Source organism: Podarcis melisellensis, assembly GCF_964234715.1.
Source record: "Podarcis melisellensis genome assembly, chromosome: 2".
Lineage (NCBI taxonomy): Eukaryota > Metazoa > Chordata > Lepidosauria > Squamata > Lacertidae > Podarcis > Podarcis melisellensis.
The window spans coordinates 82,039,811-82,066,779 of record NC_138529.1 but is presented as its reverse complement, the minus strand read 5'-3'; the positions used below and the strand labels follow the sequence as shown (position 1 = coordinate 82,066,779).

Below are 26,969 nucleotides of genomic sequence, written 5' to 3'. Positions count from 1 at the left end.
TTATATGAGGAGCAAAGGGGATCCAATTTCTCAGGAATTCCTTATGGAGGTGGGAGCAGGGGGCTGACTCTTCCCTAAAATAATTAAGAAGTGGTGAAGTGCTGTGTATTATTGTTTACATATATTTTTTATGTTTTGCAGCTTTTTTCCAGACTTTCTTTCTGGCTGTTGCATAGTGTATTGGCTCTCCTGGCTTGCCATACCAGTCAACTTTTAGGCAGTGAGCAGTTTAGTTTGCAGTTCTGCATTAGCAGCACCAGCCTGCTGCATGGTTTGTTCCTTCCATAAACTGTCTTATATTAAAGAAGTCTTCCACCATTTATTATTATTTATTAAATTTGTTAGTTGCTTTATCTTGCCCAAAACAACTTACAAACAACCAGAGTTCTGGCAAGTTCTGAGTGTTTTAGCTTTAGCAGACCAACATATAATTAAAAAAACAAACTTAAATGAAGCTTTTAACTTTTAAAAATCCCACACTGTAATGCTTAAACAAACAAAAAATCCAGTGTTCTGCAGGCAGCATTTTGGACAGCCTCATTCCTTGCAAAGCCCACGGACCATAGAGATATATAGGACAATTTAGAGCTGAACGATACACTACAGAATCTGACTCAGGGGATTATTGACATCACACTTGACCCCCAAATAACCTCAGTTTCCCACATTATTCTATTCCCATCCAGAGCCCATCCCTAGCATTAAGTCCATCTTAACAAAACAGCCAAGATTTTAGAAGCCTAATTTTGACCTTAACAGCCATATTCTTCACTATTTCTCAAAGGAGCTACTAGGCTAATGATGAAATAACAGCCTGAGAGCAGGCCCCATCAGCTCCACGTTGCTTCCTGGGGGAGATGAAACACTCATGAAGATGCAGAGCCCTTCTCCCCAGACAGGAAAAGAAGAGAAAACTCTCTTAAGATTTCTCTGTCAGCACGTTGTTTTTTCCCCAACTGCTGTTAATGCTTTCATTCAAAAGGTGCTTAACGGAGGTAATATTCACAGAGGAGATGAATTTTAGTGACTGATGAGGGCTCCACAGTTGTAATGACTTAGCACACATAAAATTCAGACAATAGTTAACAGTTTCACGAGTTTAACAAATGTTTCTTTAAAACAGCAGCTATGACTCAGAACTCTGCACAGAGGCCTGAAATGCACCTGCTATGGTGCCTAACAGAACAATCGCATACACGTCTACTCGAAAGTAAGTCCTATTTAGTTCTATGGGAACGGTGTCTAGGGTTGCAGCTTACAGTAATAGAGTATATGGCAGTACAGTTTGGCAGTCATGGGGCGTTTAGCACAACCATATCAAGGACCTTCTGCGAATGCCCCCCCAAAATCTAAGCCAGGTGTGGCTAACCTGTGGCCCTCCAGATGATGTTGGACTTCCATCAGCCCCAGCCAACATGGCCAATGTTCAGAAATTATAGGAGCTGTAGGGTGGCAACATCTGAAGGGCCACAGCCTAGCTACCTCTGATTTAAGGCAAGGTACCAGGGAGAGGACCTTCTCAATGGTGGCCCCCAATTATGAGATGCTTTTCCTATGGTATACTTTGTTGACTTTTCAGTGCCAGGGAGAGTCCTTTTCTACTTTCCCCAGTCTTAATTTTAGTCCCTGCTTCTTGTTAGGACTAAAGGAGGTTGCATTTTACTGAAGTCAGACCATTGCTTCATCTAGCTGAGTATTGTCAACACTGACAATACTGGCAGTGGCTCTCTAGGTTTTCAGGCAGCAGATACCGGGGATTGAACCTGGGACCTCGTGCATGCAAAGCAGATGCTCTGCCGCTGTGCTGTGGCTCTTCTCCAGTTGTTTTAATCTGGCTCTTAAGGTCTTGCTGCCTTTTTAGCTTGTGTTTTATTACAGTTCCATTTTGTTCTGCTTTATTTATTTATTTTGTTTCTGTGTGTTTTCCTTTTATGCAGAACTGCCCTAGGAATTTCTGCTGACGAGCGGGATAAGAAGAAATAAATATTCCACCTTCCTGCAAATGGAGAAAGAAGGGTAAGCATCAACACCCCCCCCCAAGTTTTATTTATAAGATTCACTTAATTAATGGAAGCCCAATGATCAGTGTTACCAGCTTGCACTTTGTATGGTATGAGGATCACTGTAACATCCTTGCAGGTGGTGCAAAGTAGCACGGCCTCGATTGACCTGCTGTAGTTCCTGTTTCTCATTTGCTGCAATATTCAGCTGCTATTTTACGATCGGATGTAGCTACACGGCTCAGCCTGACCACAATATTTTGCAGGAAATGTCACATTTCTGCATAGAATGATACATGGTCATATACCAACAATGAGTAAACCCAGCATTTCTTTTCCTTTAGGAGATGGCAGCTATTTCACTGTGCAGGAATATAAGATGGCAGCAATTTCCATTCCAATGTGTATTCATCATAAACAACGCTGTTTCTTTTCCGCTGCAGTTTGTCTTCTGACCAGTACCATGTTATTCGCCTTGTCTTCACTTGACTTATTTCCATTCTGGGATGCAAACAAACACTCAATCTGTTTCAATTTCCATATCTGCCCCTGTTTTATTGCAGAATTCTCTGACATCCCTTCTTCTGTGGTATGAACCCAGAGCCTATAAGCTCCATCTGCCTGCTGTCTATTAGATGGGGAGTGCAATGGCATTCCTTGCAAAGGGCCTCATATTCAGTTCCTGGAACTTCCAGGTAAATGGATCAGAACAGATAATGTGAATGGTCTTTGCCTGAGATCCAGGACAGCTGCTGCCAGTCAGAGTAGACAGCACTGGGCTACATGGATAACTCGTCTGACCTCGGTAGAAAGGAGATTTCTGTGTTCTTCTTATAGTGTGAGAAACGGGGCCATTGCTGTGGTTCAGAAGAAGGCCATATATGGAAGAAGTCCAGGAATGCCCTCTTAACAATTCCCCTGTAAGAAGACCCCCACACCTCTGAGGCTGCACTATGGCTAATCTTAAATTAGCCAAGGCACAGTTCCAGAGTGAACAGAGGGACTAGATCGGTCAAAGAAGCTATGTGCAATAGGGTTTTCTCTTAGCTTTTAAAGTATTCTGCCTTTCATTCTGCCTTAGTAGCTTAGGGTGGGGGATTCCTGTCGCTATGGCTCTGATGCCATTAGAGTTGCCTACATATTATTCAGAAAGTGAGGAGGCAAAAGTCAAATGCCGGTTTCAATAAGAACTGAGAGAGCAGGGAAATTTGCATGATGGGACTGGAGTAGTTTTCCACATGTCATGTGTGGGCTAGAAAACCAAGAGTGGCCTAATGATACCTTGGCAAGACGCTCAGATTACCTGGCTGTCCCTCCATGGAGGTAAACTAACACCAAGTGTTGTATTCCTGCCATGAAGGGAAAGGAACAGAGGCCTCACCTGGGCATAAGGGCCCAGCCACCAAAGGAGCATTGCGCTTCAAGGGCTGGTAGGGAAAGTCACGTGTCGGTGACCTGAAGCTAAGGTGTCCCTCTCAGGGTGAGGAAAAGCCCAGGGCTCTTGACAAATGGAAGCTAAATAAAGACACGCTGTAAACAAAGGGAAATAAGAGGTCCAAAGAGCAAAGCGCTGAAGGATATCTCTGCCAAAGCATGTTCTGTTCTTCAGACAAATTGGGGTGTTTTTTTAACGCCTAAAGGCTACACAAATGACTCAGCAGATGGAATCTTTTTTGGCAGGTAGCAGTGGAGAGATTATGGACACAATTCACCAAGTCTGGGTTCAAAATGCATTCTTTCTCCTACACACACACACACACACACACACACACAGGGGGGAGAGAGAGAGAGAGAGAAGGAGGAGGAGGAGGAGGAGGAGGAGGAGGAAGAAGAAGAAGAAGAAGAAGAAGAAGAAGAAGAAGAAGAAGAGGAGGAGGAGGAGGAGGAGGAGGAGGAGGAGGAAATGAGGAGCTGCACTTAGGCTGTGTATACACTTCAGCCTTAGAAGTACTGCAGTTCGGGGTTTCTAAAAGCCCTTTTGTAGACCTACCTTTACAAGGGTCCATACCTGATACTATGCGGACAGCAATTTGTGTACACTGACCAAAGAAATGTGTTTATATAGGACACAGGAAATGCACATTGTGACTGCATGTTCAGGGCGGTTTTGCCAAGCCCTCTGTCTCTCCTCACAGCTTTAGTAGTAACTTTCATTCAATGCCTTTCCTGGGCCTTCCATGCATAGAACTGGCCTTCTCAACCTGTTCCCAGCTTTGCACTGGGCCACAAAGCACACTCAAAAGGGCTCCCGGGGTACAACCCCTGATCTCTCCAGATAGGGCAGGGCAAGACTTCCTGCTTCAAATCCCAGAGAGCCATTGCCAGCCCCTGGTGATCAGAGGTAGCCAACACAAAGCCTTCTAGATGTTGCTGAACTCCAACTCCCATCAGCCTCAGCCAGCACAGCCAGGGGTCAGGGATGATGGGAACTGTAGTGCAGGAACAACCTGACAGTACCATGTTGGCTAGCCTTGCTGACAGAACTAAATTAGATGGATCAATGGTTGAGTTGATATAAAGTTTCTATCTGCCTACACCTATGCCCCTAAGTTCCAGTCCAGCGGTGGACCTCAGTTGCAATGGATCTTGGAATTATTTGGCCCTTATCACTCTCTGCCTTGTCTCCTGAACAGACAAAGTTTCCTTAATTCATCTAGCCTGGAATTATTGATTCTGAACCTGATTCTGGTAAAAAAGACATCACTCTCTTTCTGGGCTGCAGAAACAGTAACCCTGCACAGCCTGCAAGAATGATTCCCTATCCCAGGCTTCCTCAACCTCGGCCCTCCAGATGTTTTTGGCCTACAACTCCCATGATCCCTGGCTAGCAGCACCAGTGGTCAGGGATGATGGGAATTGTAGTCTCAAAACATCTGGAGGGCCGAGGTCCAGGAAGCCTGCCCTATTCCATCCCCTCCCAGCAGTCCCTTATAATGCTGCAATTTGCTTTGGTGTTTGGCAGCAGCTTTGGCTCCATACTGTACACAGAATGGCAGCAACAGGTGCCTGCTGGGGCCAGGTGTTCAGGCAACTCCTTTTGTTCCCTGGAATGTGCTCAGCTGTTGTTTACACTCCGGATAATTACGCCACGTTTCCATGAAGACAGCAGCGCAGCAAGTGCCACAAGCTGAATGCAGAGCACACCCCTCGCATCCTGCAGCACTGAAGACAAAGCCAGGAGTTCTCATGCCTTGCTTGTCCCAGGGCACTGCATCTTGATCGGCTATTGTGAGAAGAGGATGCCAAATGAGATGGGCCTCTGGGGCTTTGCTTGTGTTCATACATTCTTATGTTAAAGGTAAAGAGGGATGTGGGTGGCGCTGTGGTCTAAACCACCGGCCCACTTCAGCTTGGAGATCATAAGGTCGACAGTTCTAATCCACCCACCCATCTTCTCTTTCTCCCAACTCCTGCCAACCTTGCTGTTCGAAAGCATACCAGTGTGAGTAGTTAAATAGGTAGTGGGGTGGAGAAGGTGTTTTTCTTTTGGCTCTGGCTTTCGTCACGGTGCTCCATGCACCAGAGCTGGCCACATGACCCGGAAAGCTGTCTGTCGAGAAACGCCAGCTCCCTCAGCCTGAAAGCAGAGATGAGCACCACAACCCTATACAGTGGTACCTCAGGTTATGGACTCTGCTAACCCAGAAATAGTGCTTCAGGTTAAGAACTTTGCTTCAGGATGAGAACAGAAATTGTGCTCCGGCGGCGCGGCAGCCGCAGCAGCAGCAGGCCCCGTTAGCTAAAGTCGTGCTTCAGGTTAAGAACAGTTTCAGGTTAAGAACGGACCTCCGGAACGAATTAAGTTCTTAACCTGAGGTACCACTGTAGTCGAATTCAACTGGACTTAACCGTCCAGGGGTCCTTTACCTTTTACCTTTACCTTTGCTCAAGGGCTGTTGAGGTAACAATAGGAAAGCTTTCTAGGCAATTCCAAGTGCTGTGCAAACATCATAAATTATTGCTTGGTGAGGACAGTATATCCATAGCAAACAAGAAGCATGCAAAGAGAGCCATGGCCTCTAATTTGACAAACAGGCCCCATCACCTAGGCAACGAGACACCAGCCTTTTCTGAGGGAAGAAAGTGCTGTGACCCAGGTCATGTGTGATGGAACTATAATGCCCCAGGCTCAATCCTGGTAATTCCAGATGAACCATAACAAGTAGCAGACCTGGGAAAAACTTCTGCTTGCAACACTGGGAAGCCGCTGCCAGATTAAATAATGGTGAGTGGCGTAGAAAAACAAACCGATTCAGTGTGAGTCAGCTTCTAACAGCAAGTGGCCTGATCTATCCCTCCCTCTGGCTTAAAAGTTTCTCCACACTCTGATTCAAACTAGAAGTCGGGTGGGAATGACCCCAGACTGGGATCCTGGGTCTTGGCAGAACATCTAAATAGATGTCACACCAGTGAACATGCTTCCCAAACACGCTTGTAGGTGAGGAGCAATGTGGAGGCAGGAGGAGAATCTCACTCAATGGAGAAGAGGATGCTTCAGCCTTCCTCCATGTGTTGACTCTCCTCTGCATCCCTCTCCCAGACTCTTTTCATTGGATGAGGAGTGGTGGCCATCATCATTAGGCACCGCCTCCTTCCCACAGATTCTCCTGCAAACACCCTCCAGCCCCACATGAACATTAGGAGACAAACCTGAGGTTTTAAACCCCATGTTTGCTTCATGGCATTTAGTTCTACCCTAGAAAACACCACGGGGAGGGTGGTTTGAAGAGGGGAGGTGCTAGGCAGGGAAGGAGTGCTTACCCCTTCTCCCAGATACATGCCACATTCAGCAGGGACTCAGTGGAAGTGCTGGCCTACATAGGGCTCCATTTCAGTTCCAGCCACAAGAGGTAAGCCTTTATTTTGCCGCCACAGCCCAGAGGGCACCTCATTTCCAGGTCTGACAGGTGGGTGGGTGCTGGGCTACATGTTGTCCTATCCATCTCTGCACCGCTGTAGACGCAGAAATGGGGGGGATGGGTAGTTTGCACTAGAACTGGAGCTGATCTGTGGCTGATCAGCAGCTCCTTCTTCTTCAGGCATACATGCTAAGTTTCTGGGACCACTTTGCACATTGAGTTGTAGCCAATGTTAGTCGCACCCAGAATAAGCTCATTGAAATCAATGGGCCTAAGTTGTGTCCATTAATCTGGACACAACCCATTCTACTTGCAGTTTTTGGTGTACACCTCAGACACTATGAATGTCCACCTAAAAATGTGTTAGGGTTAGCTGTACACAGTTCCCCTAAGAACCATCTAACTTCCATATGTTTCCCACTTCCTCTCTTCCCTTGGTCTAGGCCGGGGTAGTCAACTTTTTATACCTACCGCCCACTAATGCATCTTTCTTGATGGTAAAGTTTCCTTACCGCCCACAGTAACATGTGCCGTAGAGCCCCCTACCACCCACCTGGAATCCTGCAACACCCACTAGTGGGCAGTAGGGACCAGGTTGACTACCCCTGGTCTAGGCAAACCCTTGCTGCAGGCCTATGCTTAGAGCCCTCCCAGGGAATGGTATATATAAAACCCAATTTAATAAGCCTCTTAAATGAAAGGCACTTCTAGGGAGTATGAATCAATAGTCAAATTGCAACAAACATGGATCATATAGGCACCACTCATCAGACTGCTGCAGTTCACGGCAGTAATATTTTCTATGTACCCTCTGTTATAAAGTGATTCTTCTTGCACACAGAACGCAGGCATCTATTGCCCTTGACACCCAGCTTCTCTGAAATGCCCCATATTTTCCAGAGTATCATAAACATGGACATCCATGTTCTCGATACCTTTATATAATCCTAAGACTGCTTGCGTAACAGATGAAATGACACAAACAAAGCAACCATTCTTCAAACGTGGTTGTTGTTTTTTTATAGAAGCTATTCTGTTCCACCTCTATATGGCACTGAGCAAAAAGTACATGGAGCTTTGATGGGATTTAATGGCCCTCAGGGCTGGAACGGGAACATGAAACACAGAAGGTGTGTTTCTTCCCCATTTCTCAAATGAAACAAGGAAAGAAGCATTAATACTGACTGGATCATGTTGCGTAAAGGCGGTGGGTTGTGTTCAGAAGCAGGCAGACCACAAGACAAGGGGACAGGAAGCCAGCCTTAGGCAGCAAATGTTGGGCACAATAGCAGACTGGGAAGGAGACCATCTGACCTTTGAGCTCCATACACAAAGGCCTTCTACTCTATAGGCCACATAGGAATGAGCAGGAACTGTGCAGTTCATGGTAATACACATGCTAGATGGGAGCTATTTGGATTTTACTTTTAAAGGACAAAAAATGTCTTGTGCTCTGGCCTCAAGCTTCTTTCAGGGTTTTATAGGAGCATAAAACTGGCTATATCCTCTTTGCTTCTAGACTTCAGATTTTCATACACACCAAAGCAAGGAAGACTTTAATTTGACAGCTAATGGTTGAGGGTCCCTAGCTTGGCATTATAAGGGTTTAAAAAGCAGCCATTTTGAGATGCTTAGACCAAAGGGTCTGATAGTAGAAACATGCCCTGCCAAAGTATACTTTGATAACACAAAGAATGGGAGAATCTCTCAAACAAGAGGAAACAAGTTTAAGTGCCGGCTCAGGAACCTGAGGGATTCACTGCCCTTCTCCAGTGAGGCAGCTCATCCTCAGTGCTTGATCACACGCAGTAATGTTTGCACAACGTGGTACCCTGACATCATGCACCATAGAAAGGAAATCATGCAGGGGAAAGGTCCTTCCTGGCAAGCACATGTGCTGGGTCAGCCTAAACTACGAAGAGTTCCACAGCATTCTTTTCTGGGGAAATCTCACAGCGTTGCGAAATTGCATTTTGCATTCGTACTCAATTCGTACTCAGTTGGACTCGATGGCCCTTGTGGTCTCTTCCAACTCTATGATTCTATGATTCAAAGATGGGAAAACTATGCCGTCGACATTAAGGACAATGTGTCATATCCAGCTTCAGAGTCCGGAGCAGAACACAAATCTCCCCACTATGCAAAAGTGGAACATAAAGCAACAGGTGGGTAGATCCATGGACCGAGGTGATGGCTATACACATGATGTAAAGGAGAAAAGAGTGGAGATTTGACTGAGTCCGTCATACATATCTTCTCACACCTCTGGAATGAAGTTTAAAAGACAATCTCAGGTAGTTTAAAAGACTACCTCAACCTCAGGCAGCAACTTAGCTTAGAGGCTGCAGGGCAGACCACAGGGCACACATTTTCTTTTGCCACTTTCCACTTCTCAGAATTTGCTACCTGAGGCAGACCCTCCAAGTGTCCCTATTGTCCAAGAACAGTTCTGGATTTACAGAAGCCATCCTAGTTTCTGATTTGATCCACAAATGGCCCACTTTTCCTTAGGATGTCCTTATTTTCGTCGGAGGATATGGAGTTATGCGACCCCCGAGCCAAGGAGATAAGTAACTATACAACCTTTAGAAGACATCTGAAGGCAACCCTATATAGGGAAGTTTAATGCTTAATGTTTTGTTTTTATATATTTTGGAAAGCTGGCCAGAGTGGCTGAGGCAACCCAGTCAGATGGGTGGGGTATAAATTATAAAATACTAATACTACTAATAATAATGGAATAGGACATCCCTATTTTCATCGGAGAAATGTCGGAGGGTGTGCAGAGGCAGCTGCCTTACTCTGCTTCATGGAAAGGCCAGTCCTGCTCCTCACTGCAGTTCAAAAGCACTGGTGCTGTTCCTTAGGCCAGTGTCACTACTTAGCTTCCTTTTTCCCTCTTGGAATTCAACTGGCAAGATTCAATTCATTTATCTCCATCGAGGGGTAAACACAAAAACAAACGTCTCCAGCCAGCAGCAGGGAAAGACAATCCCTGTACAGTGAGAATAAATCATCTCGGCTGCCTCTGGCTGAGGACATCAGGCTCCATTAGCAGGGCATGTAAACACAAGGTCACCCTGCTGCCAAGAAGAAGTGAGGCAGGGGAGAGAGAGCCGGCCGAGGAGACCTAATTGAAAACACCAGCATGTTCATCTCCAGCCTGGCTTACAGCGAGTGAGAAGTAAACAGAAACCCAAAGAAAAAGGGGCTGTCTGCATCTGGGTGGCTCGCTGGCATCATTCGTCTTTGCAGATGCAGCAGAGTTTTGTTGTTGCCTTTCCGTATTATTTCCCTCTTTGTCGAAAGGCTCTATTACATAACCTGTTGTGCAGAGAATCTATAGAGGCTCCTGGCAGTGTCCCAGGGCCCCTCCCTTGAAGTCCCAGAGAAGGAACATTCAGCTGCTGTCAACAGCTGGAATTCCTAGAAGTGAAAAAAAAGAAAAAGACAAAAGGTCGTACAAGGTCCAGGGAACAAGGCAAGCGAAAAGGGGGGAAATGGTGAGAATGATGGGTGGCAGAGTGTGAAGGGACGCTCTGTCTGCAAATGTGCACATGGAGGGTTTCAAGGCAAACTCTCGCAAGCCATTAACTTGTCCGTCTTGGCTTGTTTACCCCAAGAAAAACAGTGCAATTGATTTTGCTACGGCCTCTTCTTGTCAATTAAGCACTTTTTTTCTGGCACTGTAGGGACACCCAAGAATGCCTGCTGGCTGTTTTCGCTCTTCTTGACGGATCTGAAGGAGGAGGCACTCTTACTTTCCCACTTCCATGGCCCACTTGTCACTTGACTGTGGAATTGAGTGCGAAGCCTGTTGTCTCATACTTGAAAGGCAGAGCCGGAGAGTCAGCTCTGAGTTTAAAGCCTCATCCATCATCATTGTTGTTCCATGTGGATAGTGACCATCCTGTATCTCCATTTATTCTCTGCTGTCTATATGCCATTTTCCTCCAAATCACTGCCTTCTCACCCTTTCCCCTCCCTCCATTTGGATTTTCCCATACCAGGGATGCTCCATAATGGAGAGGGTGGACGAGGCCTAAGATAAGAAATTGAGCCTGGATAGCTCAATTGATTTAGAGCATGGTGCTGATAACAGCAAGATTGCAAGTTTGATCCCCTTATGGGACTGGTGCATATTCCTGCATTGCAGGGGGTTGGACTAGATCAGGCATGGGCAAACTCGGCCCTCCAGATGTTTTGGGACTACAGTTCCCATCATCCCTGACCACTGGTCCTGTTAGCTAGGGATGATGGGAGTTGTAGTCCCAAAACACCTGGAGGGCCGAGTTTGCCCATGCCTGGACTAGATGATCCTCAGGGTCCCTTCCAGCTCTACAATTCTATGATTATGATGGCCATTCCCAAATAGGACACTGAGGCTGCCAGTGCATCCTTGAAGATTTAGAAAATAAACTTAGGAAAGTTGGGAAATAATGGGAGAGGAGGAGGAAGAGATAGAAGAAGCACCAGGGGGGTGACAGCTGATGGACACTGTCTTTAGAAAGCATTCCAGACCCCCCCCCCCTCTCCCAGAACTGGGTGAGCCTTGAAATTAGGAGAGCAAAGAGCTCAAAGGCAGAGAGCACTTATCAGCACCCGTAGAGATGATGAGATTGACGAATGAGGAAGTGGGAGAGACAGTGGGTGGAGTGGAGATTCACTTGGGACAACGGCATTATCCAAGAGGCTGGGTTCTATAGCCTCTCTCTGTAAATACTGAATAAAAAGTAGACGGTAAGAACCTTCCTTGGCTTTGTACATTCCTAGGCAACCAGCCATGTCGCTGGCAGCAGCCTGACACAAAGAGAATAAAAACACAGGGAGACTTATACCCCGGTTCTCTGTTGTGATGTAGGAACAAGCCAGTGTGTTCCAGGCAAAAGGATATTCCACAGCTCCGCCAAGGATTTCTTCTCAGGCCACCATTTCTTTAAGAGTCATGGTCGCTCAGGAGACTTGTTGAGGGGTGCTGCTCAGAAATAAAGCAAATTCAGATAAATTGAAGGATGAGCCAAGACTTTGCAGCAGTCTATTCTGAGGGCTCCGTAATGATACCTCGAAGGGGCTCAAGGGGGTAATTTTAAGGCTCCGGGCTCATAGCTCACAAGTCCTGACCTCCCACTTCAAAACACTCCACTGCAGGGGTATAAATTATACAGCAGCGTAAGAGAGATTGAGAGATAATTGGAGGGCACTGAAGACGGCAGGGTAAACACAGGGCCACAAAGACTGTATTTTTATCCTTCAAATAATATATGAATTTTATTTTTAAAGAGGTTAATCTTGGAACCTATGCTCCATTTTTGCTGCCCTGTGCATTAAATACACCCAAAAACAAACCCATTGCTAGCCAATTTTGTTGTTTGGGTCAAGCAGATTTCCCTTTACAACATCTCAGAAACTTCTGATAGCTTCTCCAAAGTAAAACAATACAATCGACAATAAAATAACCAAAGATTTCTAAACACAAATGATCAATAGCAGTGGGGCTGTCGCTCAGTGGTTAGAGCATCTGTTTGCAAGCAGAAGGCCCCCAGCAACTCCAGATAGGTCTGGGAATGTCCTGTCTAAAACCCTGGGCAGTTTCTGCCAGTCAGTGTGGACAATATTGAGGTAGATGAAAAATGGCCTGACTCAGTGTTAGTCAGCTTGCTGTGTTCTGTGTTCGAACTAGCCCCAGGCTAAGAGCGTGAATTTCAATGCACAAATATAAGATGGGGGAGACCTGAATTGCCTGTAAAGGTAAAGGGACCCCTGAGCATTAAGTCCAGTCGCGGACGACTCGGGTTGCGGTGCTCATCTCGCTTTACTGGCCGAGGGAGCCGGCGTTTGTTTGCAGACAGCTTCCGGGTCATGTGGCCAGCATGACTAAGCAACTTCTGGCAAACTAGAGCAGCGCACGGAAACACCGTTTACATTCCCGCTGGAGCAGTACCTATTTATCTACTTGCACTTTGACGTGCTTTCGAACTGCTAGGTGGGCAGGAGCTGGGACAGAGCAACGGGAGCTCACCCCGTCGCAGGGATTCTAACAGCTGCCCTACGCTCTGTGGTTTAGACATGTGAAAAGGATCTAGTAGACTCAAAACTTAACATGAGTCCACAGTATGATGCAGCAGCAACAAATACTAATGCTATCTGAGGCTGCATCAACAGAAGTCTAGTGTCCAGATCAAGGGAAGTAATAGTGCCACTCTATTCTGCCTTGGTTCTGGACACCACAATTTAAGAAAGATATGGACAAACTGGGTGGAACGTGTGCAGAGGAGGGCAACCAAGATGATCAAGTGTCTGGAAACCAAGTCTTATGAGGAATGGTTAAGGGAGTTGGGTATGTTTAGCCTGGAAAAGAGGAGACTGAGAGGAGATGTGATAGCCATCTTCAAGTATCTAAAGGGCTGTCACATGGAAGATGGAGCAAGCCTGTTTTCTCCTGCTCCAGAGGGTAGGACCTGAACCTACGGCTTCCAGTTACAAGAAAGGAGATTCTGACTAAACACCAGGAGGCCCAGAGGCTGTATTTTTACTCATCTGTAGAAGATGAGGGGGGCTCAGGAGCACATCATGCTCTGATGGAGCAGGGGGATTCAGAGGGGAAAGTAGATTCAGTGGTGCCACCCAGGGAGAGCTGGCACATCAAGAGGAAACAGGGAACTCAACCCCCTAGGCAGAAAGCCTGTCTACAGTTCAGGAAATCCTGAAGGGGCAGGGATTCTTATGTGTACTGGGTATTCTCCACCTCTGATTAAACATTTGGCATGTAGGTGGGGAAACTTGTTGGAACAACCCCACGGCTCCCATTCAGCCTTGGAACCCTTCTTACTAATCTCAGGTGCCTGAATGCTGGCCCTTGCTCCTGGGCTGGATTGTTTGGTTGCCGTTCCCTTGCCATTTAAGAGCTCCTAGAATAGATTCTTATTTTTTCCCTTGATGCCAAGTTTGTACTGTTACACTGCTATAATAAATGTTCACATTTTTCAAGTAAGAGTACCTGTCATGGGCAGGAAATAGGACAACCAGTCCCACTAAAGCCATCCTAGTTCCATAACCAAGCCCAATACCTGACAGAAAAGGGTCAAGGAAGGATGCAACGTCTGTGTACGCCTTAATTTGCTCTGCCACCACATGTTTGATTGATTTTCTTAGATTTTAAAAACAGGTTGGCTCTATCCTCCTCATCTAAAGACAGTTTCTTCAGGAGTGGGCAGACAACCACCTCTTTAAACGGAGAACGGTCCCTCCCTCCCTGCAGTGGAATGCTGACGGTTTCAGCCAGTAGGCTCCTAAGCTTCACTCAACTGGCCTTAACAAGCCAGGATGGGCAAGAATCTCACCACGTAATTGCCTTCCCAACCCCAAGCTCTCTGCTGACATCCTCAGGGCCACAATGCTGAAATGATCTAAGTCACTTCTAGTCTTCATCGCACCAAGAAGGCCTCTAGATGACTGACACAACAATGCAGGAGGGAAAAAAGGAATAAACTGTCACCCTCTTTCAGTTCCACATCTGTAAAAAAAAAACCAAGCAGGAGTGGCTGAGGGCTGTTGTGCTGGCAAGCGCAATGAATGACACAACAGCATCCACATCTACTAAGCCAAAAGGATTTAACAAACTCCAGATGATGACAGACAAACAAGAGACCCAGCCAAGATTAGGCCAATGATTTTCTTAAAATGACATCAGGAACTTGTATCCTCAGCTCAGCATGTGAGAGACACACATCTCCCATGATTCCTTTCAACCTAGAAGATGTTTTCTCAAGCCAGGCTGACACACTTCACAACAGCACAGGGCTGAGCCGAGCTATTTGCAATGGCAACAACAACAAAAGGCAAGCTAATCCTCGTGGCAATTTCTACATATCTGCTTTCAGTTTAGGAAATGTAACTAGGGAATGGGTCCAATACATGCTGTCTTAGCAACAGGGTGACAGGAATTTCTGATTACTTACCCAAATTTGTTTCCACTGCAATTTTGGCTTTCTATATGATTGATGTTTAGGAGAGGAAGACGTAACCCATCCCTAAGCTGGGCTTTGTGTATGTTGCACTGCAAGTGACTGAACTGTACAAAGAAAAGCCAAGTGCTGAAACCTGTATAAATGAGATATATTTGCATTTATACGTTAAAAAAGCATAATAATGCATTTTAGTTCATGTAAAGGGGTAGCTTAGGGCACTTAAAGCATAGCTCTCTGAAGCTTGAAAATCCTCCTGAAGCATTCTGGGTTCAGAGGCATTATTACCAGGAAGTTATTACAGAATCATAAAATCCTAGAATTGTAGATTTTGAAGGTGTCTCATGGGTCATCTAGTCCAACCCCCTGCAATGCAGAAAGCCTTTGCCCACCATGGGGCTTTAACTCATGACCCTAAGAGTCTCATGCTCTGCCAACTAAGCTATTCCCTAGTCCTAAAGCCCATTAGCTTTTTCTTTTAAACAAGAAAATTCTGTGCTTGTGCAGAATTGCAGAGTAGCCCTAAGGTGTGTCCTGCACAGAATAAGAGGCATCCAGGGACTCAGCTATACAGCTGCAAATAAAAGGTTTTAAATGTGTTGCAATGTGCAATATACAAGTGTGACACTAGATGGTGACAGTGAGCTATGCCAAATTCAATGTATTTTTCAAAATGTTTTTTTTTTTAAAAAAACAACCCAGCATTTTCACAGCGTTTTTTATGTGTGTAGATTCTACCCAGCTCTTATGCAGATTGCAAAGGAGTGAGGGTGATACACAAAAGTTCCTTATCGGCTTTGCACTGTTTGGGAACCTAGACTCTAGAGGAAGGTATTTTGCCACCTAAAAAGCCAGAGCTCCCTGGCAAAACATGCAGCGTTATGTGGCAATAAAAGTTCCTTTTAATTGCTTAGCCTAGGAATGATCCCAACGTATGTCAACAGCCGCTGGGGATTCAGGAGGGCCATAAATGGTTATTCATTAATGTAGGAAGTGTTGATACTTTCACACATCAGATACTGGCAAGAGCCGAACAGGTCTACCACCTCCTCATCGGGGATGAGTAAAAGTGACCCATATGCAGTTGATTGTCAATTGGTGAAACTGGGAGAGCTGACCAGTGCTAATAAAGGCATGCTGTTCATCAGATTGCCAGGAGAACCAGTTAGTAGGTGGGAGGTTTCACTCTGAAATATTAAATCCTTGCACTTTCAGGCTCTTCTTATTGGGCAAGGTTAATTTACTAGCCCTTCCAATCTGGGAGGACTGTCTCTGCATCCTTGCTAGCCTGAAATTCATTCAGAATCACAAGTAACCTGAGATCTGTGATATACATGGAACTGTACACATTCTGCCTACTGTGACTCTATCCCTGAAAGGGCCATGAGTGCAATGGGACTCAGAGGATGGGTCCAGCATATGCAGCCCGGACAAGAAGCCCAATGAGCCTTGATCTTTTCTAGTCAGAACAACTCTTTCTGCATGGCAGCTGTGCATGCAAGAGATGGATTTTAGCTCTGCCTTCTTTATGGTGTTTTCCGCAGGCTGGGGAGGTTGGTGCCTTTGTTTATTTACACAGAAAGCATTCAAGCAAGTTCACTTCTCCAGCACAGAGGAGACCATAATGTCAGTGTTTATATAAAGGAGGCTTGGGGAACCTTTGGTCCTCCTGATGTTGCTGAACTACAACTCCCAGCAGCCCCAGCAAGCAGGGCCAATGGCCAGAGGTGATGGGAGCTGCAGTTCAGCAACAGCTGGAAGGCCAAAGGTTCCCCACACCCACTATAAAGCACAGATGGACAACCTGTGGCTCAGGGATCCTATGCAAGTCCAGTCTCATTTTCCATGGCCCCAGCACCTTCTGAAGCTGCCCCATTATTCCATCTCATCAGAGTGCCCCCCCTTCACATTTTCCCCTTCCCCTTACTTTATTTGCAGATTTACAAACCACTTTGCAATCGAACCTTACCAAAGTGGTACAGTATATGTACAATAAAGACTGGCCGTAGTCCAACCATGTCAGCTTTGTGCAAGCAGATCAGAATGTGTGCTCAATAAATAGATTAACTGGAGCCACTGGCAGTGGAAGAGGAGTACAGGGGGAAGCACACTGCCCCCGGCATTACAATCCCAGTGGAGTGCCATCATGGCTGCCACCCTGCCTGTGCTGGGCACCAGCCCTGCCCCTGCCTGCTCTCTGCCCCCTCCGCCCCCCGATGCCAGAGCATGAAGCTCTGCCACTGTCTGGAGCAGCCCTTGGCACCCATGGTAGTAAGAAAGTGCATTTTTAATTTGTTTACCAATTTCCAATGCTGTCTGAAAACACAACCCTGCTTAGGCTTATTTGTGAATCTGCTCTCAATTTTCTGATTCCAAGAAAGTGCGTTGTGCTTAGGATCTGAGTGCCGATTCATTTCTTTTTGCATCTGTGCCTTACGGTCTGTATAATTAATCCTCAGAGGCAAGGCTTTCTTGGCTCCTTTTTGTTTTGACAGAGCAGCCTGGATCTTTTCCTCCCTAGGATGACCTGTCAAGTGGAACAGAATAACAACTTGGGTTTCGTAACTGGGAGGTTCCGTACCAGAAACCTCAGGTCCCATTAGTTACCTCAGTTCCATTAAGAAGACGCAGGAGCCTCCCGCAGCCCTTTGCGGCGATACAGTTTCATGGGAGCTCCCAGCTTGTGAGGCTTGCGATGACGCTCGCATTTCCCGAGAGACGTAAAAGGTCTAATGACCACCACAAAGCCAGAGGCTATGACAGAAGGGGCACCACTTAGCCTCAAACACCACATCAAATTAAGGGAGAGTGAAACCCCAGCTCATCGATTCACTCGCCGACATAACAAGGCAGGCCTATTACTGAGGTAGCAACTCTGGCTTAAATGAATTACATCAGAAGCAAACAAAGGCTGCGAATCTTGAAGCCCATAACCTGCCAGGTCATAGGGAGCTGCCTGATATCCAGTCAGAGAGGAATGTGTACTGTGATTCTGGGAGAGAAAGGTATACAGCATATGTGAAGTAGAATGAACCATATACTCCTCTTTGGGGAATATAACTATATCCCCCAGTATAACTATACTTATATCACCCATTCATGCATAGATAGATAGATACAGCACTTTTATTCTGGGGTATGCAGGGGTACGCATACCCCTACACATGTTGTGAATCTAAGTTTGGCCTCATTGAGGGACAGTAATTCAATATGAGTAGGAAAATGAGAGTACCCCTAAACATATTCTTTAAAGAAAAAAAAGCACTAAGATAGATAGATAGATAGATGATAGATAGATAGATAGATGATAGATAGATAGATAGACAGACAGACAGACAGCAGACAGACAGACAGATGGATAGCAGGCCTTCCAAGTGTCCCTATTTTCCAGGGACAATCCCAGATTTACAGAAGCCAGCCCAGTTTCTGATTTGATCCTAGAATGTCCTGCTTTTCATTAGGATATCCTTATTTTCATTGGAGAAATGTTGGAGGATATGAGATGATAGATAGATAGATAGGTAGATAGATAGATAGATAGATAGATAGATAGATAGATAGATGATAGATAGATAGATGATAGATAGATAGATAGATAGATAGGTAGGTAGATATAGATAGATAGATGATAGATGATAGATGATAGATGATAGATAGACAGACAGAGGGCAGATCCACACAACACATTTAAAGGGCACCCAACACACATTTAAAGCACACAACTCCCCCCCAAAACTTGGGAACTGCAGTTTCCCCCTCGCAGAGCTGCAGCACCCTTAACAAACCACCAGGGGCGCCGACTTATAAAAAATATTGGGGGGGCCCAAGACCTCCAAACCGATGCTGCTGGGGGAACGAAAGGGGCGAGCCCCGGGCTGCCCCGACCTTAAGTGAACCTGTGAGGGCCCGCCCTTTGCGGCAGCCGATTGGCTGCCGCCGTGGGCGGTGAATATTAATGAGCTAGGGGGAATCCCTGACGCCAGCCCCGCGAGATTGTTGATGGGTCGAGAGCCCGCAACCCCACCCCCTCTCTAGATCGGGAGTGGCTTTGTTTTAACACATTACTGAATGTATTTTAAAAGGTAACTATCGTCAAACAAGGAAAATAAAAAATACCAACATAATTTTGTGATTTTACAAAGCATAATATAACTAATAATTTTCTTAAATTATTGGGGGGCAGAGCCCCCCCAAACGAATTTTTGAGGGGGCTCGGGCCCCCTCAGGCCCCATGGAGTCGGCACCTATGCAAACCACAGTTCCTAGGATTCTTGAGGGGAAGCCATATACAGTGGTACCTCGGGTTACAGACGCTTCAGGTTACAGACTCCGCTAACCCAGAAATAGTACCTGGGGTTAAGAACTTTGCTTCAGGATGAGAACAGAAATCGCACAGCGGCGGCACAGCAGCAGGAGGAGGCCCCATTAGCTAAAGTGGTGCTTCAGGTTAAGAACAGTTTTAGGTTAAGAACAGCCCTCCAGAACGAATTAAGAATTTAACCCGAGGTACCACTGTACTTTAAATGTATGGTGCAGACCTGCCTGGAAGAAGGGTGGGGTAACTGTGGCCCTGCAGAAGTTGTTGGGACTCCAAACGACCAGGGATGGTGGCAGAGGTGTAGCTAGGAGGGGAGGAGGGTCAGGGCGCACTGGGCACCCGACTTGCTAGCTAAGCCTCTGCATGGGAGGGGTTGTATTTCAACAACACCTGGAGAGCCAGAAGTTCCCCATCACTCAGACAGGGGAGGGGAGAGAAAATGCGACGATGTTATGTTGCATCTGTTAATTAAAGCTGCAGTACTGTAGGTTGTAAAGGAGAAGGGGGCGTTGCTTAGTATTTGTGACCAGAAACAGAGAAATGGAGAAGTGAAATGAAGACAGTGCAACCTGCTTGTGTCTGGTTGGGGAGGAAGCACCCACGAGCACCTTCACCTGGAAATGTGACATTTCTGATGCTCGGGGACGGGGGCGGTGAAGATGGGCCGTGGGTGGTCCGGCCTCAAGGGAAATCATTCTTCCATGGTCCTTCATGGTCTGTCCCCCTCCTGTGGCACAAAGGGAAAGGAAATCCAGGTTACATCAACATTGTTATGTTGCAAAGAGAAAGAGACCTTTGCGTTTTCTGTTTTGTTTTCCTACTGAGCTGCTGGGGGAAGATTCTCCTCCATCTGAGAGAGACGGCGGGGAAGGAGGGTTGCTCACAAGCCAGCATCTGCAGAGGCTGCAGTTTCTGTTTCTTACAGCTGGAGAGCAGCTCTTGCCTCACGTGCTGCTGCCAGGAAAGCCACGAGCCGGCGCAGCTCTGCGCTTTGTTTCTCCCCCTCCCGTTGCCAAAGAGCGAAACTGCTGTGCTCCTCCGCCTCGTGTCAGTTTCCAAACCCTCCTCAGCCCTTTCTGTCCCCTCTCCATCGTGTGTTTATCCCTCTCCTGGAGTGCCTACTCTGTGATTAGAGAAAGGTGTTGATTCAGCATCAAGGGAAACTGAATTACGAAAGCTGTAAGTCCCAAGTAAGCAACAACTTGCATATGTTTGCACATACTAAATCATTTACTTTGCTTTTGTCCATCATGAGGGTAGTTACCAGCAACTGGGAGGGATGTGCTGTTTCTGTGCTGTTCCCCACCCACCGACCCACCGACCCACCCTCTGTTTCTTATTTTTCCAATCTTAAATTCCATTTGCCCCATCTCTTGACAGGATAGCTCAGTTGCTTAGAGTGTGGTGCTGATAACGCCAAGGTTTAATAATAATAATAATAAATAAATAATTTATTATTTATACCTCACCCATCTGGGCAGCTTCCAACAAAATATTAAAATACAATAATGCATCAAACATTAAAAGCTTCCCTAAACAGGGCTGTCTTCAGATGTCTTCTAAAAGTCTGGTAGTTGTTGTTCTCTTTGACATCTGGTGGGAGGGTATTCCACAGGGCAAGCAGTATGGGACACCTGGATATTCCTGCATTGCAGGGGGTAGGACTAGAATCTTCAAGGTCCCTTCCAACTCTATGATTTCTGCAAAAAAAAAGTCTCCTAGGATATGCATTTTTGCACACAAATTTGCTTAAGGCATGCATTTCTCCTAATATAATGCCTTTTGTACATGATTTTCACGAATATAAACATTTTTGCCCACTCTTTCACCTGGTATGTACATTTTTCCATGCATGTTTTAGCTGGAGAACTGCATTGCAAATTTTGGGTGAAGTACAAATGTTAAAGGATGACTATCTTTCAATTCACATCTTTGTCTGGGAAGTGCAGATTGGATAGGGTCATGTGGAAATGCAAACGGAATGATTTTCTCTTCCATCCTAGTTGCTAGAGCCCCCCACCCCACAACCACAGGAACCCCCTAGCCCATGTCCACAACCTACCTGGAGATCTCATTCAATCAGTCCCTCCACATTCTTCTTCAGAAGTTTGATGCAATGATGCTGACACCAGTTATAACAGCAGGGTCAGATATTTTGAGTTTCCAGAACACAACTTATCATTGCACAGGATCAAGTACCTCTTAATTTAAAGAAAGGCCTTTCTTTTTAGAACCTTACATCTCTGTGGCAGCAAAGGATTATCCTGCATAATTGCATCTCAGGCCTAAATCTCAAAGCCCCTTTAGTGCCATGTCAAGAAGGAAGGATGGATGGCGGAATAAAAGATATACCCCCCCCCTGTCTATTGCATTAAACCAACAAATGGCTCCTTCCTGCCCTCACCAGGTTATTCTTGTCTCTGTGTAGTCACCTGGCTGGACACTGGGCTGTGTTTAAATGCCATCTTATTGTCAGATACTTTAAGACCTCAGAGGCGCTTCCTTGAGCTTCACAAAGTGTCCAAGGCAAAACCCAACAGAGAGGCGGATTACAGAGATCCAGTTACATAAGGCTTATTTCTGTTCCTTTCAGGGGAGTCGGCTTCAGCCAGCTGCTTATTAGCCCTGATCTCTGCTTTGTCCTCCTATCTGTGCTGTTTTAAAGAGCCTCCTCCAGACATAACACCACCCATCACAGTGTCTGTTGCTTGCAAAATATGCTTCCCATCACTTTCCCATCAACCTCAGCTCGCCAGGCAGCTAAGGTGACCATTTATGCATCAACCGAAAAAAGAAATACATTACCAAAAACCAGGACCAAAGTAGTTACTGATTTGAACCTGCTAATTTATACGTATGGAATTTCAGAATGTTTACTGGCATTTAAATAGTGCTACATCTCACCATAGTGGTGAAGAGTGTGACTCGCTGACTTGTGTGTTGGCTCATTCTAATGTGCAGGTGTTGCTAACTGCTGATGAACAAATTCAGGACCTCCATTCTCCCTTTTTGAGGGTCTTGATCTTTAAACCAGACTTAGATCAGAGAGGCCTTCAAATGGAGGACAGAGTGTTTGCTTCCTGGAAGCCCTTCAGAATAAAGATTGTCCTCTGTAAAGGAGGACACACAGTCACTCTACAAGAAACTCAGTAGCAAGGCTGTCACTGCACATGAAGCCAAAGGTGACAGCCTGGACCATCACTGTCCAATCAAGTCAAGTTAGAGAGAGAAGGACATCACTGTGATTGTGGAGGCCTGCAGGAGCCTCATGAAGGCCAGAGAGATAGGGATCCTGAGTGGAGTTATCTGGATAAAACAGGAACATAGCCGAGGATTGTCTGCACTAACTGGGCATCAGCTCTCCAGGGATTTTGACGGGAGTCTCTCCTAGCCCTTCCTAGAGATGCTGGAGCCTCAGCATGCAAGGCAGCTGCTGGACCAGTGAGCTGCAGCCCTTCCCAGGGGATGCTTCTTGAAGTAGTCCATAGAGGTGCACGTACGGTGACAGAAACAGCTTTGAAACCAGAACATCACGGAGAAACTGGGCAGTGGTGGATCTTGGGGTCTCAGATGTCAGCAGCACCATGTACAATGCCAAAATTTACCCCCCCACACACACACCTCTTGCCCTCCATTCTACATTATAGTTATTATTATTTATTAAATTTGTATGCCACTGTTTGTCCATAGTGACGGCATCCCCAAGGCTCTGTGCCCAGTGCAACTGAACCAGCCATGCTCCCCTAACTCCTCCTCAGGGATGGGGCCCTCAGGATGCAGCTGAAGCTAGCTGGCTTTTAAACATCTGATCCTTGAGCTGAATTCTTAGAATCATATTGTAGGATTTTTCCTGGTATGTGAAATTTTAGCCATCACAGCACTAGGGGGCTGGGAGGCGACAGAGAGGTGGTCTTTAGAAGGGACAGGCACTCTCTCACTGTACTCCTTCAGAAAGCTTCACAATTCAGCTTTCATTCCCGATGACCTTGCAAGCTCTGAGATATTGCTCCCCTCACCAGGCCTTATCTTTATATCACATATAACTGAGCACAGAGCAGTCGTAGGCGGTCAGGCTAGTACAACAGAACTCAATGGATCTTTTGTGATGGCAACATTTAAGCTCTTGCCATAAGACCTGACTCGTAAATAACTTGATTTTGAATGAGGTGACTAGGCAGCCCAGACATGCCCCCTCCATCTCTCTCTCTCCCCCTACCCTGTGGCCTTCCTGCCCTATTGGCTGCTTCCAGAGGGTGTCACATTAGGACAGGGCCGTTGACAACAGCAGAGTATTCCAGATCATGACTTATATTTATTTACAGGCAATTTCTTCAGAGGTTCCATAGGTGTGGTAAGGTACTGAGGTTACCTTATCAAGTTGCCAAGGGGGGTATGTTTCGTCTACTTCCTCTTCTTTCTGTGAAACGTTTCTTTAGCACTCTGCAGCCTCCATGGCTGCCCACGCTTTCCGATCTGAAAAACCCCATGGGCAGAGTTAGCACTGGAGAGATGATTTGCAGAATAAAACAAAACAGCCTGGATACCCTGAATGTAAGGTAAAGGGAACAAAAACACTGTATGCATCCATGAAAATTTCACCAGAATTGAAGGCAATTGCTTTTCCTATTGGCTGATGGAGGGAAAAAAGCAGAAGAAATTTTTGGCACAGCACCAGTTTTCTCTTGCCATTACTGAGAATCAGTACATCAAGATCGTGGAACAAAGATGCTGATGGCTGCATGAGGCAAAGCAAGAACTACATTGGGGAAGAAAGGAGGCTAGGAAAATTGTCTTGCCAGGAAAGCAAGAACATTCAGAGACAAAAAGAGCCTGGCGTGCTCTTACACCTTCAGCTATTATCTGCCTCTGACCATTGTGGCCAGTTAAATGCACTGGCAGGGGGCTGGCAGTGCCTGTATGAACTATAGGAGTGAATATTTCTCTATTTATTCAAAGGGCCAGACCTCCTGCCTATTTTCTTTTTTGAAAGCAGCCTGGGATGGGTGGGTGGGTAGGACTGAATCAGGACTACAGCCCCAGGAAAGGGAGGCCTCCGCCTTCTCTGTGTGCTGTTTTCCTGATGGAAATACTAGGGGTGTGCATCAGCTCTGCATGCAACCCAAACAATGGGCCAGATCAGATGCAGTCTCTCACATTCCTGAGTTGGATTGCACTGCTAGCAAGGTGTGTCGAGGTGGACCAGGGAATTCTCAGCCTTCCGAGTAGAACTGTTGCTTCACTTCCCCCATAAAAGTTAAACATGCAAGCTTCTCCCCCAGCCTGGCTGCTTTCTTATTTCTGGGAAATGAAATCAAGCTGACTTGGGAAACAACCGGAGCTTGAAAGGGGAGAGGGTGGAGAGGCAGGGAAATCTCTTGTTTCGATGGGCAGGTCTAGCTTTTCCATCACGGTGAATGATTTCCCCTGTGCCCTCAAATCACTGTGCTTTGAGGAAGGAATAACAAAGGTGTTCTTCATGTGAGTCATCATTCTCCTCCGGACTTTTTGGCTGTGAAAGCAGGGCACAAGCAATGAAATTAGACTATTGGGGCGGCTTCCCCCACAAAAGAGGCAATTAGCTCTTTGTGCTTCATAGAGGGTGCTTCTGGGAAGGTGAGCTGGAGAACTGCACCCCCAGACTTTCCCCATTTTTTATGACAAACAAAACCACTTAGCACAATAGCCTCTGGACCTATTTATCTGAACTTTGACAGGTTTCTTTCCCAAGGGTATCTTCCCATGACTGCCACCCCCCTCAAAAAATATACACTTGGGGAGGGAACATGACTAAATGAACCAGTGATTAGTGATGGGTGAATCAGCCAATGTCCATTTTTCTCAGTTTCTCACTTTTCCCATCTGCAGTTTTCCACATTTCCATAAGTTTTCATTTAAAAATGGTCCTCGTGAAAATTCATTAGCAGTTTAGTGTGAATTCCTCCTAATATATATGCTTTTTTGCAATTTTGCCTAATATGCACACTCCCTCCCCACTAATATATGCATTTTAATGGTCACATTCCCCAAGTAACTGCATTTTTGTATACGTTACTTAGCTGGAGAATTCCATTGCAAAATTCAGAGAGGGGGACATTTCAAAAGATGGCTTTCTTCCACTTCTCATATTGTTTTGGAAACTGAAAATTTCATATGGTCACCTTTAAATGCAGACTGCATCGATTCCTGCCCCCTGCACCCCCCATCCCTGCCAATATATGGGAGCCTCCTATTTCCCTAGCATTTGATTTCACATAGACTGGAGAAACAGCAGAACAATTACAGCAAGAGATTATGCAATGGGAGAGGAACATTTCCTCTTTCACTGGCAAGGAGTGTCCCAGCAGGAAGTGAGCAGGCCATTCCCATCTCCCATGCTACTGTGGGCACCTTTTCGCCCCCTGGAACTCTCCAAATACAGAGAGACGGACATCTACTAAAGGGTAGCACCAGTCACCTTAAATGAAGAGAGCAAAGATGGCAGGTCACAGCGGGCCTTCTTTCCAGCAGGCCTTCTTTCCCTGGCCTCTTACTTTGCATCTGTTGTATCAGAGATAAGGTGTCTGGCCCTCTGCCATAGTCTCTGGTCCTCAGGGAAGGGTGTGCTGTGTTTGCAACCTTTCAACCAGAACTGTTGAATAACAGAACAAGGCAGCCAGTTACTTGTAGGCTCTGGGGAGGGTGTGTGTGTTTTGTGTTCTGACATGCACTCTTTATAGCCACTAAAGGAGATATAGAGAGAGATAGAGAGATATTCTCTGGGCAAGGGCTACTAGATGCATTTTCTTCCACGCTCCCTAATAGTCGGTACGTGATTCCATGTCACTCTTTGGCACAGGCTTCTGTTCTATAAAAAGAGCAGGTTCTGGGAAAACTCTACAGGCAGAAAGACTTCATCTAATGAAATATACTTAGGGCAGGGATAGCCAACATGGCACTCACCAGATGTTTGGGATTCAGCTCCCATCATCCCTGATCACTGGCTATGCTGGCCTGGCCTGATGGGAGTTATAGTCCACAGCTTATGGAGAATACTGCACTGACTACCCTGGCTTAGGGTTTCTGCTTCCTCCTCCACAGGCATCTCATTTCCTTGTGTTCAGCCATTCAGGCTTGTATTCTAGATAGTGCTAAGTCAGGGTCCCCTAAGTGCAATGGGACTTCCACACCTCTTCTCCTACCTAAATCTGTTCCAGGGGTTCGCCCAACCTCCCAAAGCAGATTTGGGGAGCTCACGGGGCACACCTGGAGGAGGAGAGGGGGAAAAGTTCCATAATGCTAATGGTATTTTTTGCACTAATAGGATTAGTGAGTTGAATAGTGCCCTTGGCTATGTGCAATCAAAAAATTGTTACATAGCATAGGTAAAATAATTGAGTGCATAAAATTATGTTATACAATGTATTGAATAGACAGCTGGAAAACAGAAATGAACAAATAAAACAACCCTTGAGCTCTGCTTTCCAATTGCGTGGAAAGATATCTTCTTCCATTAAGCAGAGTTAAGCATGGCTAGGATCAGGCTGCCAACTTTTTACTTTTTTCAGTAACATGGTTGCCACCCAAGCTGTGGAGATGTGTTTGTGGGAAATTTCTTAGAAAAGACAAGAAGGGACAATAATCAAAAATTGCAAAATGAGCAGACAAGGTATTGAAAGGTGGAGAGAAAGATTGGAAGGGAGGAAGGACTGAAAGCAGCAGGAAGGGAATGGCAGGTGCAACTGCATAGAATGATATGATCACATCATTTCAGAGTCAGGTGTTCAAAATGCCCATAAAGGCTGATGCGTATAGAAACACTTGTCCTCCCCCCATTCCCCCCTTCTATCTG

At 46.0% G+C, this 26,969-nt stretch overlaps 2 long non-coding RNA genes across 2 annotated transcripts; one reads left to right on the top strand and one right to left on the bottom strand.

The window, feature by feature from the left end:
• The first annotated feature begins 1,140 nt into the window (after positions 1-1,140).
• LOC309363297 lies at positions 1,141-2,668 on the top strand. The gene is made up of 3 exons (XR_014165299.1): positions 1,141-1,210; positions 1,938-2,016; positions 2,564-2,668. It is a non-coding gene; the product is annotated as an uncharacterized lncRNA (long non-coding RNA).
• Positions 2,669-20,626: 17,958 nt separating this feature from the next.
• On the bottom strand, positions 20,627-25,820 carry LOC309362717. Its single transcript, XR_014165090.1, has 3 exons — positions 25,596-25,820; positions 23,511-23,614; positions 20,627-20,841 (listed from the first exon to the last, which is right to left on the bottom strand). It is a non-coding gene; the product is annotated as an uncharacterized lncRNA (long non-coding RNA).
• Positions 25,821-26,969: the final 1,149 nt, after the last annotated feature.